This window comes from Cyprinodon tularosa, unplaced genomic scaffold (genome assembly GCF_016077235.1).
Source record: "Cyprinodon tularosa strain WSP-4 unplaced genomic scaffold, ASM1607723v1 ctg237, whole genome shotgun sequence".
NCBI classification, from domain to species: domain Eukaryota; kingdom Metazoa; phylum Chordata; class Actinopteri; order Cyprinodontiformes; family Cyprinodontidae; genus Cyprinodon; species Cyprinodon tularosa.
Window position 1 is genome coordinate 153,356 of NW_024038885.1, and position 24,629 is coordinate 177,984.

The window sequence follows — 24,629 nt, forward strand, 5'->3', positions numbered from 1 at the left end:
GCCTTCCAAGAGATAGAAAGCAATGTGGAGCGGCTCTGGAGGAGCTGGGTAACCCCACAGCTCAGGTGGGAGGATCTCTCAGCTACTCTTGGTAGCAAACCCACAAATGTTAGAATTAAAACTAAAGGCTATAATTAACTTCTTTTTTTTCCCGCACTGAGCTTACATGCCAAAGTGAGTTTACCTGATAATGGACACACTTTATGCTGGGTCTGCAGTCGGTGAGCTTAGGAAGGAAAGTGGTTACACTTCCTGTAGAGTTTTCTGTTAAGGAATTTTAGGCTTATGTTCATAATCCTCGGTGTCTGTGAGGACAAAGCTGCTTGTTTGTGACCTGCCGTTTGGCCGCCTTCCCATGAGCCCCCTCTGCATGCAGGCGACTCACGCAGCATTCCTGAAACACCCAGCTACAAAGGTACACTGTTCCACCTTTGAGGTCTTCATCCATGTCAGTTTGAACATGATGTGCAGGATACTTTTGCTTATTCTTTTTCTAATTTTCCAAGGATTAAAAAATGAAAACAATGTGTACTTTCAATTCTTTAATACCACTAAGAACATTTTTCCTCATTAGAAACCTAAAGAGACCGGTTCAAAACCTCTAATCTGTGCCCCCCCCCTCTTCCCTCTCTGAGCTCCAAGCCCCCACCTCCTTCTCTGCTCTTGTTGCTGTCCTCCTCCTGGACTGGTTGGCATGTGTGTGGAATAAAAATGTGTGAGGCCTTTTGTTTAGCTGGTTCCAAGTAACGGCGCTGGTCTAAGTCAGGAGAATAGGAGCCAGAGGGAGAGCACGGCTGTCTCCTTTCAGCTGGAGAAGAGATCCATGGTGCTTAACGAGGAAGAAACGAGGAAGAAGAAGTAAGAGGAGCCCCCAGTGATGAAGATGCTCTAGGTATTAACTTCCTTGGTAGATAGTTTTGCAACATTTATTCTTTCTTTATGTTTATAATAGATATAAAAAAAAAAGACCGACATTGAACTGTCTGTATAAAGACTGACATTAATGTCATTAATGAGTAATTCATAAAAGATCTGCTGCCCTTTGTTTGGAAATACCTGCAAGTTGAAACCTTAGAGGAATTAATGGGGTCATAAAGTGAATAAACAGATTGATTTTCTGTCAGAGATTCATCCTCACAGGCTATTTCAGAGTTGTCAGCAGCACTTTGTTCCCAAAATGAACTGAGCCAAGAATCAGCTGACGCCTGCTCACCCAAGAGGATTGAAACGGGGTGAGTTTACCCAGGTAGCGACTCTTTCTAATGCTCTGCTGCCTTCCTTTGCAGGACAGACACATACAGAAGAGTTTCATATCAAAGTGAAATGTTTATGAGTTAAAAAAAGATCAACTTTAAAAAAAAAGAACTTTGTTGGACAACTTTCTATTTGTTGCAGATTTTCTGTAATACACACAGAGATAAAGTAATATCATTAAAGGGTTTTAGACTAGTGTGGACGGGAAACATGTAGAAAGAGCTGCAGCTTTGGAAATGCTATGACCTAGTTCTGATAATGTTCACCTTAGCTGTTACTAGTCACCTCAACCGTGTATTTGGTTAAATGTCTCATAGCAAGTTACAAGCTAAGCCTGTTTCCCAACATTCAGGACAATCTGAAAATTAGTTTTCCTCCAACAGCTTGGTTCTGTTTTTTGTTTTTGTTTTTTGTGCAGTTTAAAGGGTTCAGACAATCAAACTAATTAATAATAATAAAAGAAAATACATAGACACAGGGAAATCTGGTTTCAATTATTATTTCACAGATGAGGGGGAAAGAGTAGAACCTGTATGACAACAGGAAGTAGACTCAAAACATCTATTCTGGTCCAAATAAATTAAAGTACAGATGTGACACAAAGTCTTTGATATATTGTTTAATTGATAAAAGGTTCCTCAGTGATTTCTACAGCTTTGGGCTGAACAAAATCGAGAGTCAAGGCGTGGAAAACATTGATCAATGGTAACACAGGATTTACTGACCTTCCAAAATCACTACATGATTGCACAAATTTCTTTCCAACATTGCCAAGAAATATCTTAACCATCACAAACACCTTTGAAAAAATAATAATAAAGAAACAAAAGTGGAACTTATTGGAAGGAGCGTTTCCTATTGTTTACTCATGCAACATTTGGAAAAATGCACATTACACATATTTTTATGAGGACAGGTATGCAATAGGACAGGAAATGCAATTATCCAAAGAAAGAGACAGACAGACAGACAGACAGACAGACAGACAGACAGACAGACAGATCGATCGACAGATAGATAGATAGATAGATAGATAGATAGATAGATAGATAGATAGATAGATAGATAGATAGATAGATAGATAGATAGATAGATAGATAGATAGATAGATAGATAGATCGATAGATCGATCGATCGATAGATCGATAGATCGATCGATAGATAGAATAACCTTGTGTAGATAGAGCTCTTTTTATGTATTGTCATCTATTCCACCTTCAGGAATAATAGATTCTAGATATAATGACACGTATTTAAAGTATTAGACATGTAATTTTTGTAATTTTTCACACAACATAGGAAGAAGGTAGACTTAAAGTCTGAAGATGGAAGAAGCTGTCCAGGATGTCAGCCAGATGACCAGCCAGCAGGTTCTCTGTGACCCCAGCGGACAGAGAAGCAGAAAACGCCTTTCTACCCTCAAAGTACTCAAGCTGTTTGTAACCTGCACTTCTCAAAATTTCTCTTTTTTTTATTATTTGGGTATTTTTAGAGCCCTCTGTTGATCCTCTCAGTCCAATTACCTTCGATAAAAACACAACTTAAAAGCCTAGAAAGCAGAGTAATGGCACAATTTTTAGCAATGCCTTGTTGCATCTTGAAGGCTTTCGGCTTAAACTTTGGCTTGAGGAGTACTGCCTTTACTGTGTTATTGCCTTTTCACTTTTTTTCCAAAGACAAATAAAGACCATTAGGTGTCTCTGAACCACACATAAACAGGAGTTTTTTTGACCAAGTACACGAGGATGCTGTCAAGATTTTGTCCAACTGAAATAGCACCATGTTTTAATAGTAAATTAAGGCAGGATACAGGATACAGGATACATAATACAGGAAGGAACGCCAGGAAGTTCAATCTGTAGTTTGTTTCTGAATTGGCTAGCCAATTTCATCATTTCAAATTTTCTCCTCTTTTTTCTGTTTTTCCTTTCCTGTTCTACCTCCATTGCAGTATCCATCTAATCTCTAATACTCCCTGCAAGAATTATAATTAAGCTATTTAAATGAATAAATCAAGCGGGACACCATACAGCCATACTGCTCCACTTGTGAAAGCAAATTCTGTTGGGCTCTTTTTGGCATAAAGACAATTATTCTTATTGCCACATTGCCAGACAGGACACTGTTAAAAAAATAATAAAAAAATAAAAAGAATTGGCTAGTTAAAGTCCAACCTTAATCTAATTCAAATTATGCTGAAAGACTGTTGTAAAGAAGTTGTAACATCAATACAATTTCAGCCTCTTGATGCAAAGACTCATATTTGCAACTGCAACAAAACGCGGTTCCACAAAATTTTGAAACATGTTGAAAACCAATGTTAAACAAAGGTCTGTGCCAAATTTGTACTGAAAGGTAACAATGTCTTACTTTCTTCAGCTGGAAAATAAATTGATCCTCGAATTCTAAAGTTTCCCTTCTTGTTTTGTGTTGCCCAGCTGTTCATTGTGGCGCTTTCCTTCGCCTACTTCTCCAAAGCCCTGACGGGCACCTACATGAAGAGCTCCATCACTCAGATCGAGAGACGCTTTGACCTCTCAAGCACACATGTTGGTCTCATAGATGGCAGCTTTGAGATGGGTACTACCCTAGCTGAACTGATCTCTCTGCTGTTAGAAACAAAACTGTTTGTTCTGTTTCTTTTTTTCTGAGTTAATCCTTTTTCATGTGTTTTTTTTTTTTTTTTTTTTTTTTTTTTTTTTTTACCTGGGTTAGGTAACTTGCTATTTCTCGCCATGGTCAGCCATTTTGGGGCCCAACTACATCGACCCAGATTCATCGCTGCTGGGTGTTTACTAATGGCTATCGGGGCCCTTCTCACCGGTCTGACGCATTTCTTCATGGGACTGTAAGCATTTATAAAAGCATTTAAAAAGGACAGCAAAAAAGATTTAAAAAAAAAAATCATAAAAATATTAAATTTCTCTTTGTGGCTTCATTTATCCAGCTATAAATATGACACAGTTATCCAGGTTCTCCAGAACAGTAGTGTGAGTATCCCAGCATGTGTGGATCCGCTGAAAAATGATGGCATGCCAGGAATTCAGATTGAGCCTTCTGTGGAAGACAACAAAGGTATCAGAGTTGTATCCTGTGATGTGATGATCAAAACATCTTTCATTCCTAAAGTCATCATTTACCCTTATACATATAACGACATCATGAAATAGATAAACAAATAAATACATAAATTCAACATTTCTTTTTACTATTTTTACTCAAAATCTTAAAAAAGAACAGTTAAAAACAAGAATATAAAATTTCATATGATATGGTTTCACTATGTGTCTGTATATTGATTCTATCAGCTTGTGTGAGAGAGTCCAGTTCCCATATGTGGATCTATGTGTTCCTTGGAAACGCTTTGCGTGGCATCGGAGAAACTCCCGTCACGCCTCTGGGCATCTCGTACATCGATGATTTCGCTAAAGCAGAAAACTCCCCTTTCTACATCGGTGAGCCATTACCATCTTTTGAGTTGTGAGTGCAACTTTGGGGTCATGAAGGAACAGTTAACTGTCTGTATATGTTGGCAGCTTGTCTTCAAACTATCACTCTCCTGGGCCCCATGTTTGGATTTCTGCTGGGTTCCTATTGTGCTAAACTTTATGTTGACATTGGATATGTTGATATGGGTAAGTTTGGCTGCATTGATTATGTAAGTACCTTTCAAGAACATGTTCTGGTGATTTTACAAGAGGTATTAGATATTTCAATGACAAGGTTGTTAAATTCTTGGATAATATGAATACTGTAACAACAACTAACATACAGTTATATATACATTTAATTTCATAACTCAGAACTTTTCTTTTAACTAATATGTTTTACTTTGGTTATAGACAGGATTTTTTTCTTTGTTAATGCCTAATTTAATCTTAAGTTAAATTAGTAGGTGCTTGTTGGCAGACACAGGGGATTGGGTTTTGAGCCTCATTTAGACTGAGCCTGCTGTTAGTTGGGCAAAATGTCTGACATGTGCACAAGAACAGGTGGCACACTTGTCACTGAAGGTTAGTGGGAACTCTTTTTGAGTCTCTTTGGGGACATTATTAACTCAGTTCATCAAATAAATTATTCATTGTTCCCAAAAATATTAAATGAGCTCAAAACACAAAATATGAGCCGATCTGGTTATTAGGTTGTTGTGCAATTTTGTATCAGTTTATATCAGTTTTTTTCGTTTCTACCTAGTCTATGCAGTTTTTTTCTTCTCCCCTTTCTTTCTTGTGCCCATGATTTACCCCTCATTGTGTTTCATTCTTTCTCTCTGCCCAGAATCATTGGCTCCTTCCTTTCTACCTTTCTCCTTTCATCCCTTCCTTCCTTGTGTCCTACACCATTAATTCCATGATTCCTTTCTTGCATCCTTCCCTTCTTGTTATTGCCTTTATAGTGTACTTACTTCCTGTCTCTGTTCTTTGCTTTATATTGCAATTTCCTTTCTTCCTTCCTTCCTTCCTTCCTTCCTTCCTTCCTTCCTTCCTTCCTTCCTTCCTTCCTTCCTTCCTTCCTTCCTTCCTTCCTTCCTTCCTTCCTTCCTTCCTTCCTTCCTTCCTTCCTTCCTTCCTTCCTTCCTTCCTTCCTTCCGTTTAAACATTGCTCAGTATAGAAACATGACTGTTCAGTAAATGTTTTTTTTCTTGTATGGGTTTCTAAGTTAAATGACTAATAACTCTAGAAAGTCTGGATTTTTTTTTTTTTACAAGAAAAGCATTTAGAAACCCTAAAAAAAAAAAAAATAAATAAAAAAAAAAACCTGCAGAAGATAGTGGAAAAATCTCCTTGATTGCTGCTCTTGATTTTAATACTAAACTATATTCTCTCCCGATGCAGAAAGCATCACCATCACTCCAAAGGATTCCCGCTGGGTAGGTGCTTGGTGGATGGGATTCTTTGTATCCTCTTCCCTGCTCCTCATCTCCAGCATCCCCTTTTGGTTCCTGCCACGCTCCCTGCCCAGACAAGGGGATGAAAAGGACAAACCGACTCCTGTGTCCCTAACCCTGGATGGGATAGACAGCACACTCAGAAGCAACCAAAACCTCAAGCTAACTGAAATTGCTAAAGGTTGAAGTAGAAATATTATTTTTATGGAAATATACATTTATTTTTGAGTATTTGATGTATCTTTCTTGTGTATTACAGGGTTTCTTCCATCACTAAAACGTCTCTTGGGGACCCCTGCTTATTTCTTGCTACTTTGTGGGAGCATTCTGAAGTTTAACTCATTTATAGGCCTGTTCACTTTCAAAGCCAAATACATGGAGCAGCAGTTTGGACAATCAGCATCCAGAGCCAACTTCCTCATAGGTAAATCCCACAGAATTTTATTTTAATAAGACATAGAATGCTTTTCATGAGCTGTAATTAGACACATTGATTTTTGAAATTGAAAAAGTGGGGGAAAAAACACTAGTAAAAAAAAAAACAATTAAACTGATTAACATATGGCACCTAAGAAATTTAGATTTTAATTGCAATAAATTAAACCTGGAATAAGATGGACTTAAAAGGCATTTTCTTACATTAAATAGGATTTGAATTCACAATAGATATTATCATAACATCATATATCGGTAACTGCTGCGGCATCATTCAGACTGAGTCATGGCTTCATTCTTCTATACCGGACAATGCTGTTAGCCTGGAGGGGCTCACGCTACAAATCAGCTTCCAAGTCTTGGTATACGGAAGCACTGAGGAGGGCGCGTGCCAACTTCAACCGTGCCATCAGATCAGTGAAGCAGAACTAAAGCCAGAAAATCCAGGATATTTTCCAAGATGCCAGCAACTCCAGGAGGATGTGGAATAGTATACGGGCAATCACAGAATACAGCACACCCTACCCCCTGGTAGACGAAGCAAACGCTCACTTCCTAAATGAACTGTCAAGTTTGAGACACTAAACAGCTGGAGAGCAGTAAAAGCCATTCCATAACAGGGGGAGGAGGCACTTATCCTTTCCATAGCTGAAGTGAGGAAAACTCAACCCAAGAAAGGCCCTAGGCCCCGATAACATTCCTGGGTGGGTGTACAAGGAGTGTGCAGGTCAGCCGGCTGGTGTCAGAGATTATTAACACCTCGCTGGACCAATCAATAGTGCCAGCATGCTTCAAGTCTGCCACCATCATTCTGGTCAAAAAAGCCTCAGGTCACCTCCATCAATGGCTACCAGCCTGTCGCGCTGACTCCTATCATGATGAAGTGATTCGAAAGGCTGGTAAAAGAACACATTGTCTCCAGTCTCCCCCCATCATTCAACCCGTTCCAGTTCGCCTACCACGGAAACCACTCAGCTGAAGACGCCATCTCCTCTTCTCTTCACCTGAGCCTAGCACACCTGGAGGAGAAGAACACCCACGTACAGATACTGTTCATCCCACAGCATCTTTATTTATTTATTTTTTTCTGCTTCCCACAGCATCTGATAGGAAAACTGGAACAGCTGGGCTTTAATACACCCCTTTGCAATTGGCTGTTCGACTTTCTCACAGAGCTCAGTCAGTGCGGATCGGACAGAACACCTCTGAAATCATTACCCTAAGCACAGGCTCCCCTCAGGGCTGCGTCCGGAACCCCCTGCGGTTCACCCTGATGACACATCACTGCGTCCCCAGGTTTATCAGCAATCACATCGTGAAGTTTGCAGATGACACCACGGTGGTGGGCCTCATCAGAGATGACAACAATAAGGGACTACAGAGAGGAGGTGGGACAGCTGATGGACTGGTGCAGAGATAACAGCCTGATCCTGAATGCGGAGAAAATGAAGGAGATCATCATTGAGTTCAGGAAAAATCGGTGTTCAGCAGCAACAAATTCCATAAAGTGCACATCATACACGTCACCTGGACTGTAAACACCACCACCTCACTGGTCAAAAGGGCACATGAGCGCATACTTCTTGAGGAGGATGAGGAGAGCCCAACTGCCCCTACCTATACACACAACCTTTTACAGAAGCACTATAGAGAGCGTTCTGACCAGCTGTCTCACGGTGTGGTATGGAGGTTGCAGCGCCTCAGACTGGAAAAAAGTAAGAAGAGTAATGAGACTTGCAGAGAAGATGATAGGGGCTCCTCTTCCCTCCATAAAAGACATTTGATCCCAGTGCTGCATGTCTCGAGCCGTAACATTATCAGTGACCCCTCTCATCCCAACCATGCACTGTTCCCCATGCTGCCTTCTAGGAATAGGCTTTGCAGCATTCAGTGAAGGTACAGCAGATTCCAAAACAGCATCTTCCCCACCACCATCAGACAGCTGAATGTTGAAAAAACTCTAAATCATGTCACAGACTCTGCATCAAACTGACCATAACAATGCGTTTTCTCCCACAATGTGTCATGATTTTTTTGAGAGATCTAACCCACATGCACTGAACCACTCAGAGAACCAGGGTAAAAGTTTGAACAGGTTTATTGATAAGGACAGTGGGGGTAGGATTCAGGAAACTCAGTGTGCTTGTGAACCGGAACTGGAAGAGGGAAGGGAAGTATCCGCGGTTAGTTCAGGATTCGTGGGAACTCTGAGCGATGACTGAAGAGACAGAGAAAACGGGACTCATGTTGTTTGAGAAGACCTCTTCTCCCAGAATCCAGTTAGTGTGGGTTTATCCAGAGGTTGAGACTCGTTGGAGGGCGGACAGGTTTAGACTTGGTTGGATCCTGAGGAGCAATTGAGCTGACTGTCACTTGGGAATCTAGGAGGACTTGAACGGAACTTGTGGAAGTTAATCCCCTGCTCAGTAGGAGACTCAAACAATCCTTTCAGGGGAAGAAGGCCAAAAATCCAGCTTGCAGGAAGGCTTACTGCCAAAAAGGCAAAGACAAAAAAACAAGGTTAGGCTCGGCGAAAAAACAGAGACTCAGTTAGACTCTGCAAAACTCAGCTTGGCTAGAGTACCCAAAACTTGCAAGCACTCTGGCATCGGAGGTAGTGACAGTCCACCGCTCAAATAGTCCTCAGTAATGAGCCAACCAGCCACAGGTGTGTGGGAGGACCAACAAGAACAGAGCGCCACCTGGTGGTGGAAGGAGATAACAAAACAAAAACACAACCCACACAAACAGTTCCTAACACAATGTTGACTTTTGATCACTGCTGCACTTTAAGAAAATGGAAATGTTATGAGAACTGTATAAATTAAATTATGTTTTGTATGCACTCTGTGTATACAAAACAAAATTTAATTTTGCTCTCATACACAAAATGACAATAAATGTTGTCAAAGTCTAAGTCTATCATTTACATTTTCAACACAATAGAGACCTAAGGAAAACATATTTCGTTTAACAAACTTTACTAATCGAGTGAACTCAACTAAACTATGGTTTGATTCTATAATTATTAAAATTATGCAATCCAATTACAGTTTGCCATGGATTTTAAGTTTGAAAATCAAAGTTGATCAAGTAGAGTTTTTGGATTGAGGTCAAATGGGCTCTATGCACGACTCTACTACTCCCTGAATTTAAGGCAGCTTCTTTTTTTCCTGTCTTTCTCTACTGGATGAACTGATTAATCCAGGTGTGCCTGACCCTAGTAACCATGAGAACAATGGCCGGACCATCTGGATGAATCAATTTATCCCGTAATGAAAGACTGTGTCATGGTTTCATTTCCATTTTGTGGTATTTTAGTTGTTCTCTGGTTGTATTTGATTTCTTATGTATTTGTTGTTTACCCTCTGTTGTCGTCTTGTGTCAGTCTCCTTCTCCTAGCTCCCTTCTAGATTCTTCTGTCCACACCTGCTCCCAATCATTTGATTACTCTAGTCTTTGTTCTGTTTGGAATATATACTCCTTTCTTCAGTTACTGCTTGCTGGTTTCTCATTGTTCCTTGATCCTCGTGTGTGTTTTCCCTGACATCTCCTGTTGTTTTTGGTTTTGTTATTTTGTTATTTTTGGATTTTTTTCCTCAGTTGCCACCTTTTGGTTTATTGACTCTGCAGGAAACCACTTCAGTTTCTGTCTATGCATTTTGATCCTCTTCAAACCTCCACACAGCCTGACAGAAGGGAAATAAAGGAGCTGCTATAAGGTTAGAGAGAAGTGGAGTTTTGCATAGAGCCCATAAGCTTTTAACTAATTTAGAGAAATCTGAATGGCTTAAAAACTAATTGCAATACAAAACCAAGCAGGTGAATAAAACATTATTTGCTAAAATAATGTTATTTAATGTTTTGTTTAAATTTTAAACCTTTAAATAACTCTTTAACCTTCAGTGATTCTTCCTGAGAGAATAGTTATGGTAAAGACCACCAAGATTCTTTTTTTACTAGGTTGAACTTTTGAAGATAATGGAGCTACTAGCTACTGTAGCAGATGCAAGGGAACTAATAAAAAATGTTGTTGTTAATGTATGGCACAGTGGTTTTCACTGTTGCCTTGCAGCATGAAGGTTCTGGCTTTCAGTCCTGGCCCGGGGTCTTTCTGCATGCAGTTTGTATGTTCTACCTGTGCATCGGTGGGTTCTCCCCTGGGTTTTCCGTCTACCTCCCATAGTCCAAAAAAGGCATTACTCTTCGGTTAATTGGCTTCACTAAATTGTCCTTAGGTGTGAGTGTGTGTGTGAATGGATGTGTGTCTTTGTGTGTCTCTGTGTTGCCCTGCGACTGGCAACCTGTCCAGGGTGTACCCTGCCTCTCGCCCATAGACTGCTGACAAGGACTAAGCGGGGGAAAAAGAATGAATGGATAGATATATTAGTATTTAAACCCTGCATAAAATAAAGTTTGCTTTATAAACAACAGATTGAGACATGTCAGGATGCTGTACCATTTTGTCATCATTAGCTTCCTTTTAGGTTTTTTACACAACAGTAAACACATGAAAAGATCACTATTTATCAAATACACAACTTCATTAGATGGAAACTTTGCCAGACTTTAACTTCCGTTGATCTCTCTCTGCTTTGGAGAGATTAGGTATCTCCAAAGTTCAGGGAAGCATTGATGGATTGTTCTATGGATGACCTAACTGTGAGGCTTCCATCATTTGTTTATTCAGTCTTTGCCCCCTTCATTGATTTCCTGCTAACTCAGAGAGAAAAATTGCAGAAGGTCGGTTCTGCAGAATCTGGTTCTGAGTTTACCAACAAGCCCACTTAGCTTTTGGCAGACTGAAGTTTCTAAATACTGTGGACTGCATGGTCCTTCATTCACATGGTCTCTATAATGTGGCTTGCTGAGGAGCCACAGTAAAAGATAATAAGACAAGCAAGTAGCAGCTACTTTGTCCCCAAGCATAGTGTGATCCAGGACCGCACATCCCTATGGGAGTGTCTTGTGAAAGGGGGGAATTGCAGCAATAAAAAAAAAAAAAAACAATGATGTTCATTCGGCTATTCTCTCCGATAAACATTGCTTCTTTTTTTTTTTACTTTCAGGTGTGCTGAACCTACCCGCAGTAGCCGTAGGAATCTTTTTAGGGGGGCTGCTGATGAGAAGGTACAAGCTGAGTGTGGTCTCTGGAGCTCAGCTCTCGTTTGCTACCTCTTTCATGGGGTACCTCCTTTTACTACTGCAGTTTGGCACCAAATGTGACAACAGGCCTGTGGCTGGACTCACTGTTTCTTACAATGGGTCAGCATTAAGACAAAGAGCAAAAATACAACCCTGGTTATACTCTTTCTTGACAATAAACCTTATATGTTCTCAATTTTTTAACCATTTGTCTTCAGGACACAGAGTGTATCATTCGATGGAGAGATGGTCTTTTCAGAGTGTAACAGAGACTGCTCTTGCTCGCCAGATGAGTGGGATCCTGTTTGTTCAGACAAGGGAATCACTTATGTCTCGCCATGCATGGCAGGCTGCCTCAGCTCAAGCGGACGCGGCAAGAACACAGTAGGGAAACTGCAACAAATCGCACAGTTGCACAGGGGTACCTGCATTTCAACAAATTTTTAGAAGATGATTTTAGAAGAGGTAAACGTTTTTCCTGCTTGGGTAAAGAGCTTGTAACCTCCAAACAAAGATGCTTGCAGAACAAAAGTAGCGTAATTGTTAAGATGATCTATATTTTTGTAAAACGTTTTAATGACAGTTTACTCACTGATTCCAAAATATGCGTATTTTAGCATGTCAATAACTTCTTTTGCAGGTTTTTCACAACTGCAGCTGTGTGTCCACCTCCTTTCCACCTGGCAGCTCCACGTCAGTGAGGCTGGGTCAGTGTCCGCATGCTAAAGACTGCAGCCGCAGTTTCACCTCTTACATGGCCGTTTCTGTTCTCAGTTCCTTCATCAACTCTCTGGGAGCCACACCCGGCTACATGGTTATTATACGGTATGTAAAAAAGCTTCCTTTAACAAATTATTAAGCTGTCTTTTAGCATTAAAAGTACCCTAAACAAACAACAATGGTGAAATGGCTTAAACCAGAGCATAATTTTTTGTTAGAGTGGCTCAAAGTGCATAAATTAAACTAAACCATAAATCAAAGAGTTATTAGAATAAGCAGACAGTGCTACTAGTTTGTCATCAGAATGTTTTAAGCTAAAACTTTGCTTCCTCTGCCTTACAGTAACAGTTTCATTCATTTTCTGCTTATTTGAATAGATTAAATTGTACTTATTTTTCCTCTTTGCTTCTTATTTTTTAAACACAGATGTATCTCACCCGATCTCAAATCCCTTGCATTAGGCATTCAGGCTTTAGTAACCAGGACTCTTGGTAAGTGTTAGCTGGATATAACACACATGGTAACTGGGAGATTATTTTGATTTACTTAAGCTTATTTTAATTATGGTCATTGAGTCTAATGAAGTTCTCTAACAAAAGCCTCAAATCTGAGTAAAATATCACTTTAGAAGCAATGCAAGATACTGAAGTGAAGACTCTGTTTTATGCAACACTTTGAAGGTGGAATTCCAGCACCAGTGTACTTTGGAGCTCTGATTGACTCCACTTGCCTCAAATGGTCCATTAAGAAGTGTGGAGGCAGGGGTGCATGTCGCATTTATGACTCTAACATGTACAGGTAACACATCATCTACCAAACAAATCTGGTTCTTTACTATTCTAATCTAACCTTCTCTCTGTTCATTGTCTTCAATTAAAGAGTCATTTTCCTCGGTCTGATTACTTGCCTCAGTGGGACTTCCTATTTCTTCATCATTGCTGTCATCATCCTCCTAAAGCGACAGTTTTGGAAAACGGACAGAGAAACCGAGCTGCAACAAGTCAAGGCTTCAAAGCGAAGTGAAATTAATGCACAATCGGGTGCCCCGGAAGAAAGGGTTGCGAGGTCCAGGAGTCCCAAGCTTTCTTCTGGCACAAAAGAATGCATTGTACTGGAAAAGGACTTGGAAGGATGGGGAGAAATATCCTGAAACTAGCAGCTCTCTGCAAATAATAGTCTATTTTTCATAATTACATATATATATATATAAATATGTATATTGCAGGTGAGTTCACTCACGTTTTCTTTCTCATAGATGGTATCAAACTCTTTCATTATAAGTTACAACATAATCTAATTTCCCTTTGAGATGGTTAAAGTGTTCTATTAAGTAAAATGAACTAAATTTATGGAAAAGGCGGCTATGGGTTGTGGGAAAAGAAGTTCCAGATCACGAAATAGAAAAAAGGTCAGAGAGCATTGTTAGAAATCATTTGCATATAAAAGATTATTATCTCCTAAGATATGTAATAAAGGTGCAATTCAAGTTATAAAGGTCTTGCAAATAATGGAGATGATTTTTATTTCATATGCTTAATCTATTAGAAGTTAACATGTAAAACACTTCCATTGCACGTCTTACTTCTAAGACCTTGAATTTTGCAAGGCAGGCAGGTTAAGCCAAAATGATTGTTTTGTTGACATTTTAATCAGTGTTATGAATTAAAAATGAATCCTTCAGTAAGGAGTTGTGTTTCATTTATTTTTGAAGAGCTTCTCTGCAGAAAGATGACATGAATGCTGGGAGGATACATGACATATTTTCATATTAGTGTTCAGATCTCTTGCATGTCTCCAGTTAGGGAATATCTGATGGATGCCTCTTGGATTGTTTCAAATTTAGTTGTACGTGGTATGAAGTACAACATCATATTCTGAACATGTTTAGCTTAGAACATGAAAGGGGTGACCAGCCCCTTCACACTTATACCTTAAATAAAATCCACAGCAAAATTAGCTCTGAAGGTTTAATAAGTCTGTTGCAGATCTCCATTTAACACACAGCAAAGATGGAAAAAAGAGCAGAAAGCTTAGAGATCAAATTTAAATACGGGTCATGTTGTAAAACAAAATCCCAAACACATGCTTTTAAAAATTGTTCAATAAATATATTCTATCATAAGCCAGAGTTTTTCTTTTGAAAAGACACACTTAATTTCAGCGGAATGCTTTATGAAAAAACTGGTAAAATGGTTTCTAACTCTTTATTGCGTGTAAATATCTGGATAGAAATGTATTTGATGTTTCATTTTTAGCTAATATTAAACGTTCTAAGAATTATAAACAGATATTTATAGACAGATTTACCTTAACAGGCCTGCTTTTATAAAAGAGAAATCTATTAATAGTGAGGGGGAAACTGACCTGTTTTTGTAAACAAAACAAAACGGAACTTCTTGATTGACTAAGGAGTCATTTATATATGCAGTTAATGTCAATCTCTAAGCATATTCCCAGTGGAGCTTAGTGACGCTACTGTAGCTGTTTATTTCTGTTTGTGAATGCATCATGAGCTGGGGGGGAGTATATACTCCTTATATGGGCACATGCTGTCTCTTTCACCCTCACTCCAGAGCATCTATAGGAATCGCGATGTTTGGATATAATCTACTGCAAACACAGTCAACACAGCGGTGGGATACTCTGAATTATTTTTAGAGACCACACATCATTAAATCTATGGGTTCAAGGTGCAGGTTTACTAATCATCTGCAGGTGACTTTTGATCTCAATTATGTTCAACACTAAACCAGGAACAAACCAAGCTGGATTTTTTATTTCAGCCTATTATGGATAGTTTAGATAGTAAAAAAAAAATATGAATGGGAGTGAAAGTCGCTTAAAATACAGAAAAACTTTAAAGCTTCCCTTTGCTTTCTTTAAGGATTCAGTTGCTTAGTGGCAAAATGTGACTCCTTAGTGTTACTGAGCGATCCAGAGGTCAGAATGACATTTCCCTTGGACAGAATCCATATGTAGTAACTGTGGAGTTTAAGTGTAATACATACATGCCCACTAGGAAGCGCTGTTACTTGTTGGTATTGTTATGGACCGTAGAAGAAGAGTGCGGGCAGTAGAAAAAGAGAGTAGAAAAGAAAAGTCAGTGTGAAGCTGTATGCTGTTCATGTTCACAATAAAAAAGCGAAGGGACGTTGGTTCAAAACAGGAGACTCAGTGTTGACCCAGAACTTTAGTTTAGGCCCAAAGTGGATCCCAGGAATCATTGAGTCGGTGACTGGACCGGTGTCCTACAAAGTGATGCTTGGGGATGGGAGGATAGTGAGGAGACATGTGGATCAGATTCACACTCACTACCCGAAACCAGAAAAATGCAACAGCAACCAACCGGTTGACCCTGTTAATTCTAGTGGGTCTGAAGGAAAAAATGAAGAATGGCTGGAAGCTGAGGAGGTCGTTCTCGGTGGAGAGAAGTTGGAGGAGCCAACGGCTGTGGAAGCTGTGAAAAAACCAGAGACTGAACAAGGAACTGAAAAGAGTGTAACTCCAGTTAAGAGACAATCGAAAAGGCAAATAAGGTTGCCTAGTTACCTTAAAGATTTCCAGTTAGCTAAATGAAAGATAAGCTTGTTAGTGGAACAGTTAAAGTTTGGTTGTTAATGCTTAAGAGGGGAGGGGTGTAGTAACTGTGGAGTTTAAGTGTAATACATACATGCCCACTAGGAAGCGCTGTTACTTGTTGGTATTGTTATGGACCGTAGAAGAAGAGTGCGGGCAGTAGAAAAAGAGAGTAGAAAAGAAAAGTCCGTGTGAAGCTGTATGCTGTTCATGTTATAAAAATAAACCACCTTCCTGTGGAATAAGAAGTCTCTTGTAATTTACCACATAAATGGCGACGAGGATAAAGTCAAGCCGAGGATAAAGGCACAGCGGATTCCTCGGCAGACAAATGAGCAAGCCTCTCGGCTAAATTGCAAAGTTTAAAAATAAAGAAGAACGGACGTGGAAATCAACAGAGGACCATGGCGGCGGGCATGGTAGGAAGTACCGCTCCTTTTGATTCCCAAACCCAGACGTGGGAGGAATATTGTGAGGTGCTCCACCATTTTTTTGAAGCTAATGAGATCGATGATGCAGGTCGGCAGAAAGCTATTTTGCTCAGTGCAGTGGGCAGTCAGACGTATAGCCTAATGAGAAATCTGGTAAGCCCCGCCAAGCCAGGAGACAAGACGTTCGATGAGCTGGTCAAGTTATTAAAGGACCATTTCAACCCAAAACCCAGTGAGATTGTGCAACGTTTCAAGTTTAATTCCAGAAACAGGAAAAATGGCGAAACAGTCATGGAATATGTTGCTGTCCTGAGGAAATTGGCGCAAGACTGCAATTATGGAGATAAGTTGTCGGAGATGATACGGGACAGACTGGTCTGTGGCATCGGAGATGACCGCATTCAGCGCCGACTGTTGTCCGAACCAGATTTGAGCTTTGACAAGGCGTTGAAGTTAGCTCAGGCGATTGAAACAGCCAGCAAAGATGTAAAAGACTTACAATCTTTGGATTTTTCAGCATCACATGGGAGGACGCCGCAAGTGGTGCATAAAATTTCATCAAAACAGACCCCAAGTCGGCAGCAGCTCCAGCATAAAGGTTGCTACAGATGTGGAGGTGAGCACCATACAGCGGGTGAATGTAGGTTTATTAAAGAAACCTGTCACAAATGTGGAAAAATTGGCCACATTAAGAAAGTATGTAGGTCCAAAGGCCCAGCTGGTCAGTCGAAGACTAGAGGGGGTGGTGGGCAGACAAGTAGACAGGGGAGAACGCAGGGAGCCCATTACGTCAGCCAGAGGGAGGACGACAAAGAGAGCATGGATGCAGAGGAAGTCATGTTCACATTGTACAAAATAGATGAACTTGACGTACCAGCGGTAGCTCCATTCATAGAGACACTAACAGTTAATGAGACGGACGCTCAGTTCGAAGTGGACTCAGGATGCGGAGTAACAGTAATGAACCACTCCGTATTCAATACCTTGAGGGGGAAAGAGGCACCAAAGCTACACCCATGTAAAGTGCAACTCAAAACCTACACTGGTCATAGAGTAAAAGTTGTGGGAGCAGCACTAGTTAAGGTGCATCATAAGGGACGAGTGGATGACTTACCGGTAGTAGTCGTAGCAGGGTCAGGCCCCAGTCTGATTGGCCGTTATTGGATTCAAAAGTTAGGCCTACAGTGGAGATCAACCCCCCAAGTCCACCACATCCTGGAGGGGAACCCAGTAGAGGTACAGGGGAGTCCAGAAACCAAAATCCACCATGTTAGAAAGGAAACTTTAGAGGAGGTTTTGGGAAAATACGGGGAGGTGTTTAATAAAGAACTAGGGAAATTTAAAGGCCCCCCAGCAAAAATATACATAGACAAGGAAGCAGTCCCCAGATTTTTTAAAGCTAGGCCTGTTCCTTATGCCATGAGAGGAAGAGTGGAGGCGGAACTGGATCGTCTCCTTGCCCAAGAGATCATTGAACCAGTAAAACATGCAGAGTGGGCGGCGCCTGTTGTTCCTGTGTTAAAACCAGATGAGACAGTAAGACTGTGCGGAGACTACAAACTGACAGTAAATCAAATATCCAAGTTGGAGCAGTACCCAATTCCCAGAATTGAGGACCTGTTCGCTACGCTGGCGGGTGGACAAAAGTTCACAAAGTTGGATCTGAGTCACGCCTATCACCAGATTCCACTGGATGAGGAAGCAAAGAGGTATGTGACCATAAACACGCACAAGGGATTGTTCACATACATAGTACTACCTTTTGGGGTATCATCCAGCCCAGCGATATTCCAACGGATAATGGAGGGATTGCTGCAGGGCATTCCCCAGGTGGCAATTTTCCTGGATGACATCCTGCTCACAGGGAAAGATGACCAAGATCACCTGCGGACGTTGGCCATGGTGTTGGAACGGCTGGAGGAGGCTGGTCTACGTCTCAAAAGAGAAAAATGTTTGTTTATGAATGAGGAGGTGATGTTCCTGGGTCATAAAGTGGATGCAACCGGATTGCACCCAGTTCATGAAAAGGTGCAAGCAATCCAAGAGGCACCTACACCTTCGAATGTGACAGAGTTGAAGGCATATTTAGGACTGTTAAACTACTACAACAAGTTCCTGCCCAATCTGTAAACAATTCTTGCTCCAGTGCATAAACTGCTTCAAAAAGACAAGAGGTGGCAGTGGGGAGAAGCACAGCAAGTTGCTTTAGAAAAATCAAAGGAAATGATGCAGTCTGCACAAGTACTAGTGCATTACGACCCAGAGAAAGACATTGTGCTGTCATGTGATGCCTCACCTTATGGAGTAGGTGCGGTGCTGTCACATCACATGCCAGATGGAACTGAGAGGCCCATAGGATTCACCTCACGAACATTGAACGCAGCGGAAAAAAACTATTCACAACTGGATAAGGAGGGACTAGCTGTGATGTTCGGAATAAAACGGTTCCATAAGTATATTTATGGACGTAAATTCACTATAGTAACAGATCACAAACCTTTGTTGTCTCTGTTCAGTGAGATGCGAGCCGTACCACAGATGGCCTCCCCTAGAATCCAAAGGTGGGCAGTAACATTGAGAGCCTATGAATACACAATAGTGTATAAGGAAGGAAAAAATCACTGTAATGCTGATGCCCTAAGCCGCCTTCCTTTGCCCGTGAAAGCAGAAGTAGAGAGACGGGAAGAGACAGTACTCATGCTGGAGAGCGCTGACATAACATTGGTGACATCTGATCAAGTAAAAGAATGGACGGACAGAGACCCGGTGCTCTCAAGGGTGCGGGAGATGGTGCGAAATGGATGGACATCAAAGCGGGAAGGGGAGGAGTTTGCCCCCTACGAAGTAAGGAAGCATGAACTCAGTATACAGAACGAGTGTGTGTTGTGGGGCTCGAGGGTGATTGTGCCGAAACCAGGTCAAGAACAGGTTATGAGGCAGCTTCATCAGTGCCACCCAGGAGTGTCCAGAATGAAGGCATTGGCTAGGAGCTATGTATGGTGGCCCGGGTTGGACAAAAATGTGGAGGACACTGTAAAGAGCTGTACCACATGCCAAGAGCACCGCAACATTCCTGCACCCGCTCCATTGCATCCATGGGATTGGCCTGATAGGCCTTGGAGCCGCATACATGTGGATTATGCAGGACCGTTTATGGAGAAAATGTTTTTTGTGCTGGTTGACGCCTATTCAAAGTGGATGGATGTGTATCCAGTAAGCTCCGCTACTTCAGCCACTACAATTGAGTGCCTGCGAACCAGTTTTAGTAACCATGGTTTGCCTGAGTTGTTGGTATCGGATAATGGCACTTGTTTCACAAGCATGGAATTCAAGGACTTCCTGAACAAAAATGGCATTCGCCATGTAACCTCTGCTCCTTATCATCCAGCGAGTAATGGGTTAGCAGAGAGAGGTGTACAAACATTCAAGAGAATGATGAAGAAATGTCCAGAGGGCACCCTGACAACCAAAGTAGCCAGAGTGTTATTTAGCTACAGGGTTACTCCTCACACTACAACTGGTTTATCTCCAGCAGAGTTACTTCTTGGGAGGAAACTACGTTGTACCTTAGATTCCATTCATCCAGATCTGAGCAAAAGAGTGAGAGGGAACCAAGAAAGACAGATGAAAGATCACAATAAAAAAGCGAAGGGACGTTGGTTCAAAACAGGAGACTCAGTGTTGACCCAGAACTTTAGTTTAGGCCCAAAGTGGATCCCAGGAATCATTGAGTCGGTGACTGGACCGGTGTCCTACAAAGTGATGCTTGGGGATGGGAGGATAGTGAGGAGACATGTGGATCAGATTCACACTCACTACCCGAAACCAGAAAAATGCAACAGCAACCAACCGGTTGACCCTGTTAATTCTAGTGGGTCTGAAGGAAAAAATGAAGAATGGCTGGAAGCTGAGGAGGTCGTTCTCGGTGGAGAGAAGTTGGAGGAGCCAACGGCTGTGGAAGCTGTGAAAAAACCAGAGACTGAACAAGGAACTGAAAAGAGTGTAACTCCAGTTAAGAGACAATCGAAAAGGCAAATAAGGTTGCCTAGTTACCTTAAAGATTTCCAGTTAGCTAAATGAAAGATAAGCTTGTTAGTGGAACAGTTAAAGTTTGGTTGTTAATGCTTAAGAGGGGAGGGGTGTAGTAACTGTGGAGTTTAAGTGTAATACATACATGCCCACTAGGAAGCGCTGTTACTTGTTGGTATTGTTATGGACCGTAGAAGAAGAGTGCGGGCAGTAGAAAAAGAGAGTAGAAAAGAAAAGTCCGTGTGAAGCTGTATGCTGTTCATGTTATAAAAATAAACCACCTTCCTGTGGAATAAGAAGTCTCTTGTAATTTACCACACCATACCAGATATCTTTTTTTGTTCTCACTGCACCTCTTCTCTGTCCCTCCATTTCTCTGTTAATGAAAATACATAGAATGGCTATGTAGTAAGCAGTGATCAAACATTAATTACAGGATTGTTATAAATCTAATTAGATATAAGTATAAGGAGAGATTAAGGTAAATCTAGAATAAACATGTTTTGGCCTACCTGCAAGCTGGATGTGAAATTAATGTTTATTCTGTTCTGTTTCTAGTTTTCTTTCAAATTTAACGACTCTTGCAGAAAGTTCTGGCAGCTACAAAGGATTTTTTTAAACTGAAGGCAGAGAAAGGTGTACAAAGTTATTTTGGAAATACATTTTTTTTGTACAGAAAGGTTTTTGCTGTGTGATGACATAGGTACAAAAATCAAGGTTAATCTTTTCACTCATTTGAAATTTTGCACATTTTTCAAGGTATTATTCGATTTACAATTTAGTTTTTTAAGGAATGAAAATGATTGTGAATCCCAGTAAAATTTGTAAAACCAATGAAGAACTAAATTGATCAAAATCAGAAGATAACTTAAACATTGAATATCTCACAGCAAAGCCATTGAACATGCAATCTTTACCTGAAACTTGTTCATTTTGAAAATGTAAACATTTATTTGAGTATTCACAAAGTTAATATAAGGGAACGCACATTGAACAATACTACTATTCTAACCTGTCTGCTCACCATTAATAATAGTATTACAAGCATTTTAGAGGCTGTTAAATATGATTAAGTAGAGAAATCAAAATAAACTAAAACCTCTATTAGCAGGACAAAGCTTAATAAGCAGCAGAAAAAAACATAATCTCTGATAAGTAATGTAAATAAAGAATAATGATGGCATTTTTAGATTTTTACTGTCGAAACACAGAAAAAAATGGGAAAAATCTAGTAACTCAATCTGGTCTTTGAGAAAGGTGAAAACTAAACCATTTAATAAAATGTTTTGGAAATGACACACACATATTTTAAATGAGAAATGCAGTTCAAATCCCTTGAAAAAAAAACACCACAAAAACTGACCCTTAATTCAAGGTTAAAAAGAAATCTTGAATCAGATACTAACGTCAGCATCATTAGCCAGTGGCATTGTACAGCCATATTTCTTTCCTATCTCGATTCCCTACTGACTGGACATCCCTAAAAGCAATAGATAATCCGTTTTGCCCAGCCTACAGAATCTTTTTTTTCCAACTGGTTATGTCAATATATTACCCCGGGCAATAGGCCATATCACCCGTATCAAAAAATGTCACAGGGGTCAATGTTAGGTCAGATTTGTCATTGGTCAGTCACATGATGCTTAAGGCCATTGTGCACACACAACTTTAAGGGAAAACAGTTTTGGAAACTATGTGGTGTTGCAAGAGGATTTTATTTTTAATTCAACTGGATTCACAACAGATGGCGTTTTAAGTCACTTTACAAAGACAATTCAATTACATTGTACAGACAGATTGGTTGAAAGTTTTTAATATAACGATAAACTAGCTAATTCCGTAAAGTCATTGACTCTACAGGTCGATGCAATCCCTCACACCTAGCATGTAGCAACAGTGGAGAGGAAAAACTTGAGGATGAAACCTTCAACAAAACCAGGCTCAGTGTGAGCAGCCTTTTGTCATCATTGACCGAGGGTTCAAGAGGACTTCAGCAGACAAAAAACAGAACAGAGAAGCAGTTATTCATAACTATTATTTTTATTGGATAAGAAAATAAGTGGACAAAAACATTTAAGCCAATGAGTTCTGGTTCTGTTTTCATGTCAAAAAGGAAGGAGAGCACAGTAAAACCCTGTGCCCATTGCTATGTCTAGGAGAAAAACCAGGCTACACACTGAAAAACAGATCCAACTCGATCATCGATAAATTGCATTTATTAGCAGCAGCCCAGCTGCTGTCTCCCTTCAGGATGAAGTCACGGCCAAACAGAACACAAAGCCAGAAGATGAGAAAAAGCAGAGAGAAAAGAAAGTTAGAATTGGACTTAACAACTAATGCAGAATGGAGAGAAGAAACAGAATGAAGCAGAGTGAAGAAAAGTTTTCTCGATGTATTCCAGCAGCCTACACCTATAGCAGCATGGTTAACTTTTTATGTTAGGGGAGTTTTCAGTGTTCATAAGCAGCAAAGTAACTGTCGCCCATCCAGTTTTACTGCTGACGAAATGCTGATTTTGCGATGCTGTGGTTATTTTTGCCCCCAGTGATTCTGGTCATGGATGTCCCTCATGGATGCAATTTTGCCCGATTTACATATTACTGCTGCTGAATGAACACCGGCCTTAACAGGGTCAAATGAGACCGGCAGTGTTTAAGATATTATTCTTGTAATGCATACATAGAGCAGGGTTTCTTAATCCTGGTCCTCAGGGCCCACTGTTTGAGGTGATTCCCTGCCTCCATACACCTGATCTGAATGAAAAGGTGATCAGCAGGCTTTTGCTGTATTTGATAGCTGCAAAAGAAGGTAATGCAATCATTTGAATTGGGTATGCTTGAGTTGAGACACATTCTTAAGACAAAGGACAATGGGCTCCGAGAACCAGGGTTAAAAAAACCTGGCCTAGATGAATATTTGTTGGCTAGCAGCTTCCTGGAAGGTTCACTACTGTTCCATGTTATCATTATTAATGGGCATTGGTTCTTACATTAGTTCACTTTATTCCTAAACCTAAAAATGTCAGGCTCAGGTCAAAATGACCCAGTTTTCGAGACAGGGAGACATTTAGGTTAAAAAAAAAATTTTTAAGCGGAACTGCAAAGAACAACATTGGCATTTAAGTTAGGAACTTCTGCAGGAAGAGAACACAGGTTAGTAAACACATCTGGCGGAGGATGATACAGAACATGTGAGTCACTAACCTGGTCTTAAACATCACTCCATGCCCAGGGGATGAGGTTGGTTCCAGCCGGTTGGCTGCCAACAAGTCGTAGCAGGCACCACCCAGAGAGTTCCTGAAAATGAAGTCCTAGAGGTCGGAGGACAGGTCAGGTAAACAGATCAGAACCAGAACAGGCAGGCTCAGAGCTCCAAAGGCAGAACGGGTCAGAATAAGGCAATCAGAAACAATCAGGAACGCAACAGAACTCTCACCAAAGGCTTGAATAATCTGGCACTGATTACTGGTTGAAGGCGGGTTAAATAGAGTCTGAAGCAGGTGGATAAGATGAATGTTAATGACAACTGGGCGGATCTAGGCAGGTAAATGAAATGAAATTAAATCAAGCCACTCATTAGTACTATGATCATGACGAGAAATAATTTTACAACTCATCCTAGACCAGTTAATGTCATTGACTTAATTTCTTACCTTTTTTAGTAGATGCCTAGATTACTTTTTTGCTTAACCAACTTCTTTTTGAGATCTGTAAATATATCAGTTAGTATATACAGCTAATTTATAAATCAAAAAAGGTGCAAAGTATTTTTTTAGACTCTAAAGAAAGCATACATTTATAGTCTGTTTTTATTAAGGTTATCTTTGTCTGTCAGGTAGTTTCACATGTAAATTCTTCAATTTACATGTGAAAATAACATAATTGATTAGAGATTTGTTTCTAGGTGCTAGGAATCCAAAGTGTTTTTAACATAATCGCATTATGAATTAGCTATCTATTTTGAGTAGCATATCTTACACTGATTAGAGGATTTATATATTATTAACTGCCATTCATCTTCATATGTATTATTCATTTCCATTGAGGCCCTCAGGGTCTAAAGTTTAGTGACCTAAAACCTCATTATGTGTCTCAAGGCAAACAGTGAAGCAGCTTCCCACTTTGACAGAGTTCTTCCCTCTAGTGAGAGT

At 40.4% G+C, this 24,629-nt stretch overlaps 2 pseudogenes; both read left to right on the top strand.

Moving 5' to 3' along the window:
* The first annotated feature begins 677 nt into the window (after positions 1-677).
* LOC119784905 lies at positions 678-14,127 on the top strand (annotated as a pseudogene).
* A 2,296-nt stretch (positions 14,128-16,423) lies between these two features.
* On the top strand, positions 16,424-20,681 carry LOC119784911 (annotated as a pseudogene).
* Positions 20,682-24,629: the final 3,948 nt, after the last annotated feature.